Source organism: Nansenia antarctica (genome assembly GCF_963989245.1).
Source record: "Nansenia antarctica genome assembly, chromosome: 3".
Classification (NCBI taxonomy): Eukaryota; Metazoa; Chordata; class Actinopteri; order Argentiniformes; family Microstomatidae; genus Nansenia; species Nansenia antarctica.
The window spans coordinates 86205598-86220059 of NC_137688.1; the positions used below are offsets into that span (position 1 = coordinate 86205598).

The window sequence follows — 14462 nt, forward strand, 5'->3', positions numbered from 1 at the left end:
GACTGTGTTTTGATCAGGTGATTCAAAGTGACCAATAGCAGAAGAGCAATTCTCGACAAGCGTGCCAAGACTGCCATCCTCTGTTTCGACAGCAGAGGACGCTGTTGCAATAGATATTCTTAGATGAATATCGTTTTTTTCCCCAGAGGTGGGCGACTTTACCACAGTCGATGATTTTTTTTACAGAGGCTATATTGAATATATTATATAGTATTAGGTCATATTTCAGAACATATAATGTTGATTATATTTGTCAACGTATTCCAGTCGCATAATTTAGTCAGCACAAGAAGTAGCATGTGCATTACGTGACACCAAACCTGGTTTTATCATGTTATCCAGTTAAGTTCTACTTTTAGAACATAAAAAACGTAAAAGCATCTCTCTAATTTCTCCCATTTCCAAACAAATCAACCAAAAACGTTTTACGGTGTGACTGTGTATGACTGAGGTCACCGGAGCATGAAGGAAGCTCCTGATAGGTCGATTTAAAAATCCCCATCTCCTCTTCAGACAGACATACAACATGTTGTCCAAGGTTTACCTCTCCAAACCTTGAGACACCAGCGGGGGAGTCATTTCTACAGCTTTGAAGCAGTAAAACCACATTTCTACAGCTTTGAAGCAGTAAAACCACACACACCAGAGAAATGTGTTTACATTTTACATGTGGTGCCCGGCATCACCGTAAAAAAGAATGAGATCATCATCTGTGATAATAAGTACATTGTCTGGTATTTCTTCTTTTTTTCCAAGTATTTTTATTCAAAAGTTACACAATACAATATGATTAATAGGGGTGTAAATCACCAGCTTCATCACGATACGATATTATATCGATTTGTTTGTATGACGATACAATGTTTGACGATATCACAATGTCAGTCACGATACGATTTCGATTCGATTCGATTCAAGATCGATATGACGATATGATCGATATGACGCGATATCATATGCCAATCTAACACAATTATCAATTGTAATAAGTGGTAATTAACATACAGCTCATTAACACACACACACACACACACACACACACACACACACACACACACACACACACACAGGTTCAGAGAGACATCCAGTCACACACGCACACACACACACAAACACACACAAACACACACGTGTCACACACGTCCAGCAGGTCTGATATTGGTCTGACTGGATTCGCCTCGAAGAGTAGATGTTAAAAAATATCTTTGGTGTCCAAAACGGTCAATGTATTCGCCCATTAGACTCCCGTTAGACGCACTCTCATTAGACGCACTCACACAAGCCGAACATTTCCGAAGATCACCGGAGATTGCCGAACGCGAGAGGAGGAGGAGCCGAGAAGTGGAGCCGAGACAGTCACACACGGTGAATGCGAGTCACACATTGCGAACGCGAGTATGTTAACGTCCCTGGTTCACAGAGAGATGTTCCAAAATATATATTAAAAGGGATAGACTTACTGTCTCTCATCAAAAATGAAAAACATTCGTATCTTTTTCAAGTCTCTCTCTCTCTCTGCGCGCATAAGATGACGATATAGATCGATATTTTTACATTGCATCGATGTAATCAGATCGTTAGTCAATGAATCGATGCATCGATGTGAATCGATGTATCGTTACACCCCTAATGATTAATGATCGAGAACATTGAGAGACAGAGGCGTCTGATTGGTCAGCGGGGCTATGGGGATAATATTATATCGCCGACTACTGGTGTGGAATGCTCAATGCCAGCGTTTATATTGCGTTTAAACATGCTGGTGTGGAATGCTCAATGCCAGCGTTTATATTGCGTTTAAACATGCTGGTGTGGACGGTCATATTTTTATATACGAAAAACGTTTATCAAAAAAACGTATTGGTGTGGACATAGCCTGAGACCCAAGGGACTGGGTCCTACTGGGTTCCCCCCCCCCCTTTTTTTTTAACTCCTCCCCTTCCTTTTTCTATTTAAACTTCCTCTTCCTGGTTCATTCTTCATTTCTCCCTGATGAAGGCACATGGTGCTGTAAACGCACATGGAGCTCTTTCTTTCTTTTAGCCTTTTTTGTTTTATGATATCAGTCTTGCTTGACTTTTAAAACATTCTTGATCAGTGATCAGGGACAGATAACCCATATCTACTTTTTCAATTATTTATTTCTGCCAGTAGTTTGCACAAACAAATGTGTACAAACAAATTGCCTTTTGCACATGGTTGGGGGAGGGGAAATTAGGTCTCCAACTTTTGAGACTCCCTTACACATGGAGTGTGTGTTAGTGTGGAGTGAGTTTTGCACTTTAAAAGCACCTTTGTGTGTTTCTTCAATTCACAGTGTTAGTGTGGAGTGAGTTTTGCACTTTAAAAGCACCTTTGTGTGTTTCTTCAATTCACAGTGTGAGTGTGGAGTGAGTTTTTCACTTTAAAAGCACCTTTGTGTGTTTCTTCAATTCACAGTGTGAGTGTGGAGTGAGTTTTCCACTTTAAAAGCACCTTTGTGTGTTTCTTCAAATCACAGTGTTAGTGTGGAGTGAGTTTTGCACTTTAAATCACCTTGTGTGTTTCTTCAAATCACAGTGCGAGTGTGGAGTGAGTTTTGCACTTTAAAAGCACCTTTGTGTGTTTCTTCAAGTCACAATGTGAATTTGGTGTACCTTTAGAGTCCTTTGTATGAGAGGGACCTTCTTTCCACCACTGCTTCAAGGCAAACATTTTTTTTTTTAAAAACAAAAACAAATAGATACTGACAGGAATAACAGGAATCATAGTCAGCAGGCCTTGACTTTAGGCCTATATTTCTTCTTTTATCTTTTATCTTCTTACCTTCTTTTAGTTTGGCTAGCATCCATTGAACACTTACCATGAGCGACGAGTGGACCGCGGTCCGTCGACGGAGACGGGTATGGAGCTATTTTAGTGCCAGCAGAAATTGAATTGTATTTGACAGATTGAATTGAATCTGAGCACAAACTGAATTGTATTTGACAGATTGAATTGTATTCAATTATTTTAATTCAGTTTTCAAATTCAGTTTCTCTAAATACAATTCGGTTTTTCTCAAAATACAATTCAGTTTTTCTCAAAATACAATTCAGTTCTCAAAATACAATTCACTTTTGAATTGTAACTAACCCTAATTAACAATTTTCACAGCTTGGTCCAAGACTTCAGTGAGGTCTGGGGGCATAGCCTTGGCGACAAGGGCTTCTCGATGTAGCATGCAGTGGTTTATCTGCACGGCTGGATTTTCCTTTCTCACTTTACTTACAAAGCCCTTCACCCTCCCTGTCATTGACGCAGCCCCGTCGGTGCAGACGCTGACACACATTCCCCAGTTAAGGCCCCACTCTCTCAGGTATTCATCAGTGACTTTGAAAATCTAATCTCCGGTTGCATGTGTCTTTAACTCTTTGCAAAAAAAGAAGTTATCCTCAATGGATTTTGCATCAACATATCGTCAGTTCAGATCTCAAACAAGGTCACCCTGCAGGAACATGAAGGGAACAAGGAGGTCAAAGCAATGCTTTAGTGTGCTTCAGTTTCTTTCACTCACGAGCTGTTGGTGCCCCGGGGCCCATCTCCTGGTCGCAGTACACGTCGCCCTTGTAGAAGGCATGCCCGTCTCCAGGCTCCTCGGCTGCCTGCCACAGATGGGGCAGGGGTCCCCCGGCGCGCTTTGGGGCTTTCCTTTCTCCTCCTCCAGCACCCTCTTGTCCTGCCGCCTATTTCTCCTCCGTGCGCAGACCGTGGTCCTGTGTGTCTTGCTCACCGACGGCAAATCGACCGTGAGGGCTGACCTCTGCTCCCGACGCCACTCCACCCGAGTCTTGGCTCCAGGGCCCTGTCAGCCCTCATGATTTCTCTACTACTCTACACAGTGTGTCTACTACTCTACACAGTGTGTCTACTACTCTACACAGTGTGTCTACTACTCTACACAGTGTGTCTACTACTCTACACAGTGTGTCTACTACTCTACACAGTGTGTCTACTACTCTACACAGTGTGTGTACTACTCTACACAGTGTCTGTCTACTACTCTACACAGTGTGTGTACTACTCTACACAGTCTGTCTGCTACTCTACACAGTGTCTGTCTACTACTCTACACAGTCTGTCTACTACTCTACACAGTCTGTCTACTACTCTACACAGTCTGTCTACTACTCTACACAGTGTCTGTCTACTACTCTACACAGTGTGTGTACTACTCTACACAGTGTGTCTACTACTCTACACAGTGTGTCTACTACTCTACACAGTGTGTCTACTACTCTACACAGTGTGTCTACTACTCTACACAGTGTGTCTACTACTCTACACAGTCTGTCTACTACTCTACACAGTGTCTGTCTACTACTCTACACAGTGTGTCTACTACTCTACACAGTGTGTCTACTACTCTACACAGTGTCTGTCTACTACTCTACACAGTCTGTCTGCTACTCTACACAGTCTGTCTACTACTCTACACAGTGTCTGTCTACTACTCTACACAGTCTGTCTACTACTCTACACAGTCTGTCTACTACTCTACACAGTGTGTCTACTACTCTACACAGTGTGTCTACTACTCTACACAGTGTGTCTACTACTCTACACAGTGTGTCTACTACTCTACACAGTGTGTCTACTACTCTACACAGTCTGTCTACTACTCTACACAGTCTGTCTACTACTCTACACAGTCTGTCTACTACTCTACACAGTCTGTCTACTACTCTACACAGTGTGTCTACTACTCTACACAGTGTCTGTCTACTACTCTACACAGTGTGTCTACTACTCTACACAGTGTGTCTACTACTCTACACAGTGTGTCTACTACTCTACACAGTGTGTCTACTACTCTACACAGTGTGTCTACTACTCTACACAGTGTGTCTACTACTCTACACAGTCTGTCTACTACTCTACACAGTGTCTCTACTACTCTACACTAGGGCTGCAACTAACGATTATTTTGGTAGTCGACTAATCTGTCGATTATTTTTTCGATTAGTCGCGTGGCTTTTCGCTGCGCGTAAATGGCGACGCAGAAGCATAAATCCGGCTTAACTAGCTATCTAACCTAACGTTACGCCAAGCTACAGCTGCTCACAGAGCTAGTTGATTGGCTAGCTAGCATTGCTGGCTAGACTACAGACAGCTCACGTTAGTAGGCTACGCTTGGCGCTGTTTATCTTACAGACAGCTCGCTGGTGGACTCAACATAATTGAAATAGCATTCACTTATCAAGCATCATTCATGATCATCCACCATGACTACCTGGTATTTTAATAGCGACCACCCCTCACTTCATTTCATCTCGCGTTCTCCTGGCTTCAACATGGAAAACCCCTGCTACGTAACGTTACATACAAGCGCCTCTGTCTGTCACATGCGCACAGGGCAAATAAATTAATAGCACAAACGCTCATAGCATGTACAGCCCTGTCCATGAGACGTTGTTTTCCAACATGTAACAGTAAAGCTAACATAAACATTACGACCCTAACAATATAACGTTAGCCAGTTGGCTAACAACGTTAGCTAAAACTTACCCAGCTGATTCTTGCATGGCTCCCTAAAAAAAAAAAAAAAAAAAAAATCCCGTTTTTTTTAATATAACTTTTTTATGCGATTAGTCGACAACAACATTTCACGCCGACGAATTTTCGTAATCGATTAGTCGTGACTAGTCGACTAATCGTTGCAGCCCTACTCTACACAGTGTGTCTACTACTCTACACAGTGTGTCTACTACTCTACACAGTCTGTCTACTACTCTACACAGTGTGTCTACTACTCTACACAGTGTGTCTACTACTCTACACAGTCTGTCTACTACTCTACACAGTGTGTCTACTACTCTACACAGTGTGTCTACTACTCTACACAGTCTGTCTACTACTCTACACAGTGTGTCTACTACTCTACACAGTGTGTCTACTACTCTACACAGTGTGTCTACTACTCTACACAGTCTGTCTACTACTCTACACAGTCTGTCTACTACTCTACACAGTCTGTCTACTACTCTACACAGTGTGTCTACTACTCTACACAGTCTGTCTACTACTCTACACAGTCTGTCTACTACTCTACACAGTCTGTCTACTACTCTACACAGTGTGTCTACTACTCTACACAGTGTGTCTACTACTCTACACAGTGTGTCTACTACTCTACACAGTGTGTCTACTACTCTACACAGTCTGTCTACTACTCTACACAGTGTGTCTACTACTCTACACAGTGTGTCTACTACTCTACACAGTGTGTCTACTACTCTACACAGTGTGTCTACTACTCTACACAGTCTGTCTACTACTCTACACAGTCTGTCTACTACTCTACACAGAGTGTCTACTACTCTACACAGTGTGTCTACTACTCTACACAGTGTGTCTACTACTCTACACAGTCTGTCTACTACTCTACACAGTGTGTCTACTACTCTACACAGTCTGTCTACTACTCTACACAGTCTGTCTACTACTCTACACAGTGTGTCTACTACTCTACACAGTCTGTCTACTACTCTACACAGTCTGTCTACTACTCTACACAGTGTGTCTACTACTCTACACAGTGTGTCTACTACTCTACACAGTGTGTCTACTACTCTACACAGTGTGTCTACTACTCTACACAGTGTGTCTACTACTCTACACAGTCTGTCTAGTCTATTAGGGCCCTGAATGTTTATAACATGTTTATAACAGTCCTGGTCCCACAGATTAATTGCCAATTTAAATTATTGGCCAGGTCTCTGATCTACTCTTTCACTGGCTGCACCTTCACTGAGGAACTCTATCCATACTTCAGCGCCTGTACTAATGATGGTGGTAGAAACTCTGCCCCTCTGATAATCTCTCCTGCCACAGGAATTTAGAATTATCTTTGTGTTGTCACTACTTAGTCAAGACAAGTCAAGAGTCACTTTATTGTCCCATCACTGGGAAATTTGTATTGGGCTTGCACCCCACAGCAGCCAACAAAGAGCAACAGACAATACAGAATATTAGCACACAAACAGAAGGCGGACCTGATTAAAACAAGAGTGGAAATAAAACGATAAGCAAGATAAGTTACATTCATCTGGTGCAGTTTAAAAGTTTAACAGAAACGGGAATAAAATCATTTTTAAATCTATTTAATCTAGCGCGGGGGACTCTGAACCTCCTCCCAGAGGGCAGCAGTTCATACTCTGCATGTAGGACATGGGAGGGATTCATGAGAATTCTATTAGCCTGTCTGAGAGTAGCCTGTTCAAAAATAGACTGCAGGGATGAGTGGTCTTTCACCCCTATGATCTTCCATGCAGTCTGTATCAGTCGGACCAGTTTGGACCTAAGTTTTACAGATAGGTTACCAAACCAAGATGTAATGCCGTATCTGATGAGACTCTCTAAGACAGACTGGTAGAAAAGTAGCATACATTTTGGGTCAACACCATGAACTCTAAGGCGGCGTAGGAAGTGTAGTCGTTGTTGTAATCTGCTACAAAGGCTGTCTACATGAGTGCTCCAGGTGAGTGAGTTATCAATGAAAACCCTTATACTTAGGAAAGATTATGGTATATTTTGCCACACAGTAATGTCTGATCTGGTTTGTTATCATATAATGTGTGTTCAGCTCTCTCTCTAGTTAGCTGAATGGTGAATCTTCTGCTTGCTCCGGCAGTACGGGTGAAATGATGAGATCTGACACAATTCGATTTGATTTCCTTCTTCCTCTATTAAACAGATTGTAAAACTGACAAACACATTGATCTATTAGTACATGTAAATAATTAACAGTGAACGAACTAACAGAAAAGATTTAACAAACTACACAATCATTCAGAACTCAACTTACCAACTACCATCTCTCTGTACAACTGACCTCCCGTTTCCCCTGTCACTCAGATCACACTCATTAAGCCCGCCCCCATTTCTATCTAACCAATCACTCCCCTCATGCATACCTTTAACCAATTACAATCCAACAAACAAAATAACCCCCAAATGAACCCTCCCATGGATTAGCCAAACAATGTGTGTTATCAGTGTATCTGTTAGAGATGGTGAATATGCAGCAGCAATGTAAGATCCAGGTTAGATTAGACAGGGTTGACGCTTAAACTAGGTTGAGTCTTCGACTGAGCAGCGGTTGAGATGTTTAAGCTCCAGGCTTTTCTTCTTTTGTGTTTGTACACGTATATATTAATTCTTTATCATAAATGTCCATTGAGTTGACAGTGTTCACTGCCAATGAGTGAAATTTAGAAAAAAAGAAAGAAAAAGAAAAAAGAAAAGGAAAAAAAAAGCGTTAAAAAAGAGATTCTAGAATCTTTAAAACGTTTTTGTGTGGTAAAAATACAGTATATTCCCAATGATTAAGCACCACGTTCAAATATTTGGGATCTCATTCCTTTGCTGTTGAAATTAACTTTTCCAAAATATTGATATTTACAGTATTCCAAGTCTGTACAGGCAGTGTTATTAACCATTAAAATTAACCATATAACAGGCAGCAATTTATACAAATAAATACAAATCACATACAAAATATGGTACAAAAATATACTACAATATATATATATATATATATATATATATATATATATAAATATATATCCTCTCTCCGTGGCACAGAATGGCTGCCCTGTTCCACTGGTTAGATGGAGAGATATGGGGCCGTTTTGGTTGTAGTTTGGCAGAGATGCACAAAGCACTCGTAAAGATGGCACCCTGGATCTGCTGTCTTCTTCTTCTTCTTCTTCTTCTCTGTCTCACTCCCAGTCCAGCTCGGGCCCGGTGGCGGTGTCGGGGAGGCTGGGTCCTCCGTGGGTGTCCTTCCTCAGCTGGAGGGAGATGCAGCTCAGCCAGCTCCGGCTGGTGGGCATCTCCCCCACGATCTCCCAGCTGTCCGTCTCCTCGCAGTACCTCTCGATGGTGTCGTGGTACCTGTCCCAGCCCTCCTCCCCTCCCAGGACGTAGATCTTGCTGTCCACCACGGCCACGCCCGGGCGGTAGCGCCTCTCCCTCATGGGGGCGCACATGGTCCACTGGTTGCTCTTGGGGTCGTAACACTCCACCTTGTCAGTGTTCTCTGTGGACGCGTGCCAGCCGCCTATGACGTATATCTTTCCCCTCAGGGTGCAGGCTGCGGAGCCCGAGCGAGCGATCTGCATGGGGGCCACCTCTGTCCATGCGGATGTTTTAGGGTTGTACACCTGGGCCAGGTCTGTACCGTCGCCATCCTCCAGGACAGCGCCACCAGTGACGTAGAGCAGGCCGTCCAGGGCCACCACGGCAGGGCTGGTGACGGCCATCTTGACTGACTCCATGAACTGCCAGGTGTTGGTGTGGGGGTTGTAGCACTCCACTGAGTCCAGCCGCGACCGCCCCTCCCACCCCCCCACCGCAAACACATACCCGTCCAGCATCACCAGACCCAGCTCCGAGCGGGCCACGTTCATGGGCGCCATCTCCAGCCAGGAGTCGAAGCAGGGGTCGTACCGCCACGTCTCCCTGCTGGCCGAGCTGTCAGGGAACTACCCCCCCGCCAGGTACAGAGTAGGACCAGAGACCACCAGGCCGTGCTTGCTGACAGCGAAGGGCAGGCAGGCCAGGCTCTTCCACTGGCTGGTCAGAGGGTCGAAGCTCTCCACGCTGCGCAAGACCACCTTGTCATCCTCCCCCCCCACCGTCACGATCACCTCCGCTGTCCCTGTGGACCTGCGGGGCCGGGCCTGGGAGCAGTACAGCTCCCCGCGGCGGTCCTGCAGCAGCAGGTAGTCCTTGGCGTCGGAGATGAGCCTCTGGCAGCGCAGGGACCCCCGGACCACCTCCAGGGACTCGATAACGTCGTGGATGTAGTACGGACTGATCAGGGGCAGCCGGATGTGCTCTAGAACCTTCTCAAAGCTCTGCCGGCGGGTGGCGCTCTTGTCCAGCCACAACATGGCCGCCTCGAACACCGTCTCCTCCTTGGACACGTTCAGGTGGTCGCTGCCGATGATCTCCGTCAGCTTGTCCGCACACAGAGACAGGAACTCTTCCTGTAGACAGACAGTGTTAAAGTGCAGCAGGATGTAGTCCATGCTGCGTTTCTCCAGCTCCCTGCAGGAGTGCGCCTCGGCGAAGCAGTGGATCCCCACGCAGTTCATCTCGTCCATCTGGCGCTCCATGAACCTGCAGCATGCCTCCCGCACCGCCAGCACGTCCAGGAGGTTGGCCGCCGTCAGCAGCGCCTGGACGTTGGCCTTGGAGATGACCACCTCGGCGGTGTAGGCGTAGCTGACCAGCATGCCGATCATCTGGGGCTCCACCCCGTTGATGGCCACGCGCTCCTGCCAGGACTCCATCCATGTGGAGAACATGGCCTGGAAGTAGGAGCTGAAGGAGGCCAGGACGATGCGGTGGCAGGAGAACTCCTGTCCTCCGCAGCACAGCGTGACGTCACAGAAGGCATTGTTGAGGCGGAGGCTGTTGAGGCCCTCCAGGACCTTGTTCGGGTGCCGGGCTTCCACGAACACGTACTCCTCCTCGCTGTCCAGGGACGCCGCGGAGAGCTCGTGGGTCTCGTTGAGGGCCGGCGAGAAGGGCAGGTAATACTACTGAATTTAAAAAATTCAGTGGCCGATAGGTTAACAGCAATGATCTCAGCCATCCTCTTACTTCAGTCGAGGGCAGATCCAACGATTGTGAGTTGAATTGAGACCCTTAAGGTGTTCCGTTGAAACAGTTCTCCGTCAAATGTCCCTAACGCTGTATGCCCATCCGAACTAGCTGTTGGATCCATGACGGATCGAAAAAAAACAACAACAAATATGCACACATATACAGTCACACACTACTCAATAATTCAAATGTCAATATCTTCAGATGACCCTTTAAAAAAATTATACCAGTGCCCAATCTTATTCAAAAACCCCCACACGGCAGAGTAATCAACTTGGAGCAAAGGTGAGCGTGCTTAGCCGCCCACGGTGATCGAGACGACATCGATGGCAGTTGAATCCAGAAGGTCACGGCACCAATGTAACCCGTGTGTGTTAAGCCTGCGTTGTGTTCTGGTGGTGTGTGGGGCAATAACGAGGCCGGAGGCAGAACTGGGTCTCTGGTTCACTTTAGTGGAGCTGTGTGACATACAGAACATACACACAATGTATCAGGTAGGCTAACATCAGTCTGGTTAGTTTAGTTAGGTTTGCTTTTGAGTCTGCAGAGAAGGGATTTAAAAAAGATCTCCAAACTCCAAAATCAGCCATTTCACTAAAAAGGTGGGCTGGTGTGGACTGTGAACACTGGCCTATCTCGTGAGGGGGTCAATGCCTTATCAAGGTAGCTCTAGTAGGCCTGGCAGGTGGAAGGCATCAGATCTGCATGATGGTCTGGTCATTCAGTCTCCTGTAGCAGCACAAGGGTCCTGTTTATACACCATGGTGTTTTCTCTTCTGGTGTGTTCTTAGAGCAGACGACGTTCTGAAGCTTTCATCACAGTCAACACAGAAGTAAGGCTTTTCTCCTGTAAGGATTCTCTGATGGGTTTTGAGACTTTGAGAGGGGGAAAAACTCTTCCCACATTCTAAGCACAGGTGGGGGTTCTCTCCAGTGTGCACCCGCATATGTACACATAGATTGCTAGAAGTACTGAAACATTTTCCACATTCAGAACAGTTAAACGGTTTCTCTCCAGTGTGAATTCTCATATGTTTTGTTAATGCTCCGGATGAAACAAAACGTTTACCACAGTCAACACAGCAGTAAGGCTTGTCTCCTGTATGGCTCCTCTGATGGGTTTTGAGACTTTGAGAGAGGGAAAAACTCTTCCCACATTCTAAGCACAGGTGGGGTTTCTCTCCAGTGTGCACCTTCACAGTATATAGACCGCTAGAAGAACCTTTATATTCCTTCAACAGTAAAACCATTTAAAATGGTGCCAAAAATATCCGCTGCCGCCGAGTCGGTAGTGGCAGAGGACGTGGTGGGGGAACCCTGGCTGACCCCACTGGTGACGGACTCAGAGGACTCAGATTATTCATATTTCCGTTGGTAAACGGTAACTCCGTTGGTAAACGGTACCTCGGTTTGTAACCGGTAAATGTCACGTCGGCGTGTCTGAAAGCAGGATCATTATGATACCTGTGGCGCAAATTTTGGTTATGCTTACGTCTGAAAGCAGGATCATTATGATACCTGTGGCGCAAAGTTTGTTTTTGCTTCTGTCTGAATCCCTGGTCAGATGCATATTGTGATGTAATGTAAGACTTCTGCTTTTCTTTGAAATCTGCATCTGCTGGTGATGTATGCTTTCTTCTTAATTTGGATGTCATGGGGGGCAGACATCTTTGTAATCTTGACACCACACCTTCTTTAATTTCTTCGCCTGTTCTTCTCTCTCTGTTGCTGTTGTGCATTTAATTTGGAAAACGTCTTACTGTCCTTTGACATGTGGATAGTGCATTGAGTGACTGCAGAGAATGCTTGCTGGCTGGGAATGCAGTGTGTGCTACATCTTTGGTCTTCTGTGTCACCTTCTTCTCCACATTTTCCTGATGTGGGTTGTCAGATTGCACTGGTAGAGATGGCAAAGCGTCTGACAGATGTCTTGCATGTTCTTCTTCTTCGGCGTTTGGGTAGTTGTTTTTCCTCTCCACTCCACCAGGCTCGGGGCCGAGGGGATACCCTTTTACCACCCCGAGACCTGGTTGAGGGGCTCACCCGGGCTATATTTCTGGACACCCCAGGCCCCACCCGGGAGTCAAAGTCCAGCAGGGCCTTGTTGAGCTGTGCCACCTTTCGTCGCCACCTTTCGTTCTCCTGGGCGAGGGAGAACAGGTCCACCTGGTCGCCTTTGGACTCCAGCTCCTCTAGTAGGACTCTATTCCAGTTCAGCCTCCCTCAAGTCATCAATCTCATTGTGGTATGCCAAAAATGTCAGAGCCATGCATGTACACTGTGTGTTTGCTGACCTTCCATAGCGACACTGGAGGAGGCTTTCTGATCCAAGCCCCAGGACGTGGGAGGGACGCGGAGAGTAGCCAACAACCGCTTCACCGACTCCTCAGCGAAAGCGTGGATCACCACAGAGGAAAAGAGTCCTCTTGTTACTCTCCCTCTTTGGGTGTGTTTTAGGAGAGCAGAGTCTGAGTGACTTTTGCCAGTTCCCGCATGGTCCACTGAGATCTTTCCGTGTTCAACCATCAGGCTCTTCAGGCGGTCGACCAGGTCGCGGGACAGAGCCTGGACCTTCTCTTGGGAAAGGAGCTCCTCCAGTCTATCCAGAGGGGCAGAGGCCTGCTGCAGCTCTGCAGGACTGAGTATGGTGTCCACAATGGCAGCCATGGAGTCCCTAGCACCAGCCGATGATGATTCCAGCATTGAATCATTCTGATCATTCTGATCATCATCACCTCGTTCTCACTAAGCTGAATAACTCAGACAGCTCACCTGTCCTGTTCAACTGGTCAGATTTTGACATGTCCTCTTGGACCACACCCAGGATTTGGCTGATGCTCTTCTTGGCCAGCGCTACTTGGGTTTCGGTCTGGGGCTGCTTTTGTGAAGACAGAAACTTCCTCAGCTTCTGCCGCAGACTGTTGTACAGCCTTTGTGCAGTGGACCAAATGTCTGCCTCGGACACGCTAACCCCACTCTCAGAAGCCTCCGGGTCTCTAATGCTGCCTGGCAGAAGACCGGAATCTGCTGGCGTTGTTGATGTTGCGTTTGGTTGACCGTTTCCCTGGTTCATCCAACCTTGGTGTGTGAATATTGCACACCATAGGTGACAGGTACAAGGTTATTTTATTGTTCTTCACGTAAGCTGGCTTAATACACATCAAGCTGTTCACCATACTGACTGCCTCCTCGTGTTCACTAAACTCCAGGAAGCCCTTGCAGGGAAACACCAAATGTTTCACAACCGTGCCAAAGGGCTTAGCCAGAGTCAGCAAGTCTTCAACACCAACAGAGCCCAGGGGAAATTTGGTTACCACCACCTTTGTTCCAGCCCTGGGCTTCAAATGGTGCCTTTCAGGTATAGGCCAGGTGTCAGCACCTGAGGCATGCTCTGAGTTATGTGGTCTCTTATATGGCATAGAAGGACGGGGTCCTCTTCTTGGAGGAGAAACATCCTCTCTACGTGGGACAGGAATCACCTTCTTATAGGATGTCTCATGTTTCTCCAAATCTGGATATTGAAGCAAAAGTTGTCGTCGGCTGTAACTATGGGTCACTCCGTTGAAGTGGTCCTTCCAGTGGCGGCTCCTGCCAAATCTCTCAGGGGGGGCAATTGTTGCGTTGATGGTTAAGGTGACACGTTCAAGGGTAAATTCACCTAAATCAGCGGGCTTAAATAAATTGACTCTCACAGCCATTGGTATTCAGTTATCACATATTTTATTTTAGGTGCAGCAAATCCAGGATAAAGAGCAGTGGCACAGGGGCTGATAATGTGCAATGGATGGATAAAACTATTTACATACTACAAAATACAAAATATGGAC

At 46.0% G+C, this 14462-nt stretch overlaps 1 pseudogene across 1 annotated transcript; it reads right to left on the reverse strand.

The window, feature by feature from the left end:
• Positions 1-8741: 8741 nt before the first annotated feature.
• Positions 8742-13302, reverse strand: LOC308154545 (kelch-like protein 24; annotated as a pseudogene). The gene is made up of 3 exons: positions 12930-13302; positions 12712-12857; positions 8742-10568 (listed from the first exon to the last, which is right to left on the reverse strand). The product of its transcript is annotated as a kelch-like protein 24 (transcript).
• Between the last annotated feature and the right edge of the window lie 1160 nt (positions 13303-14462).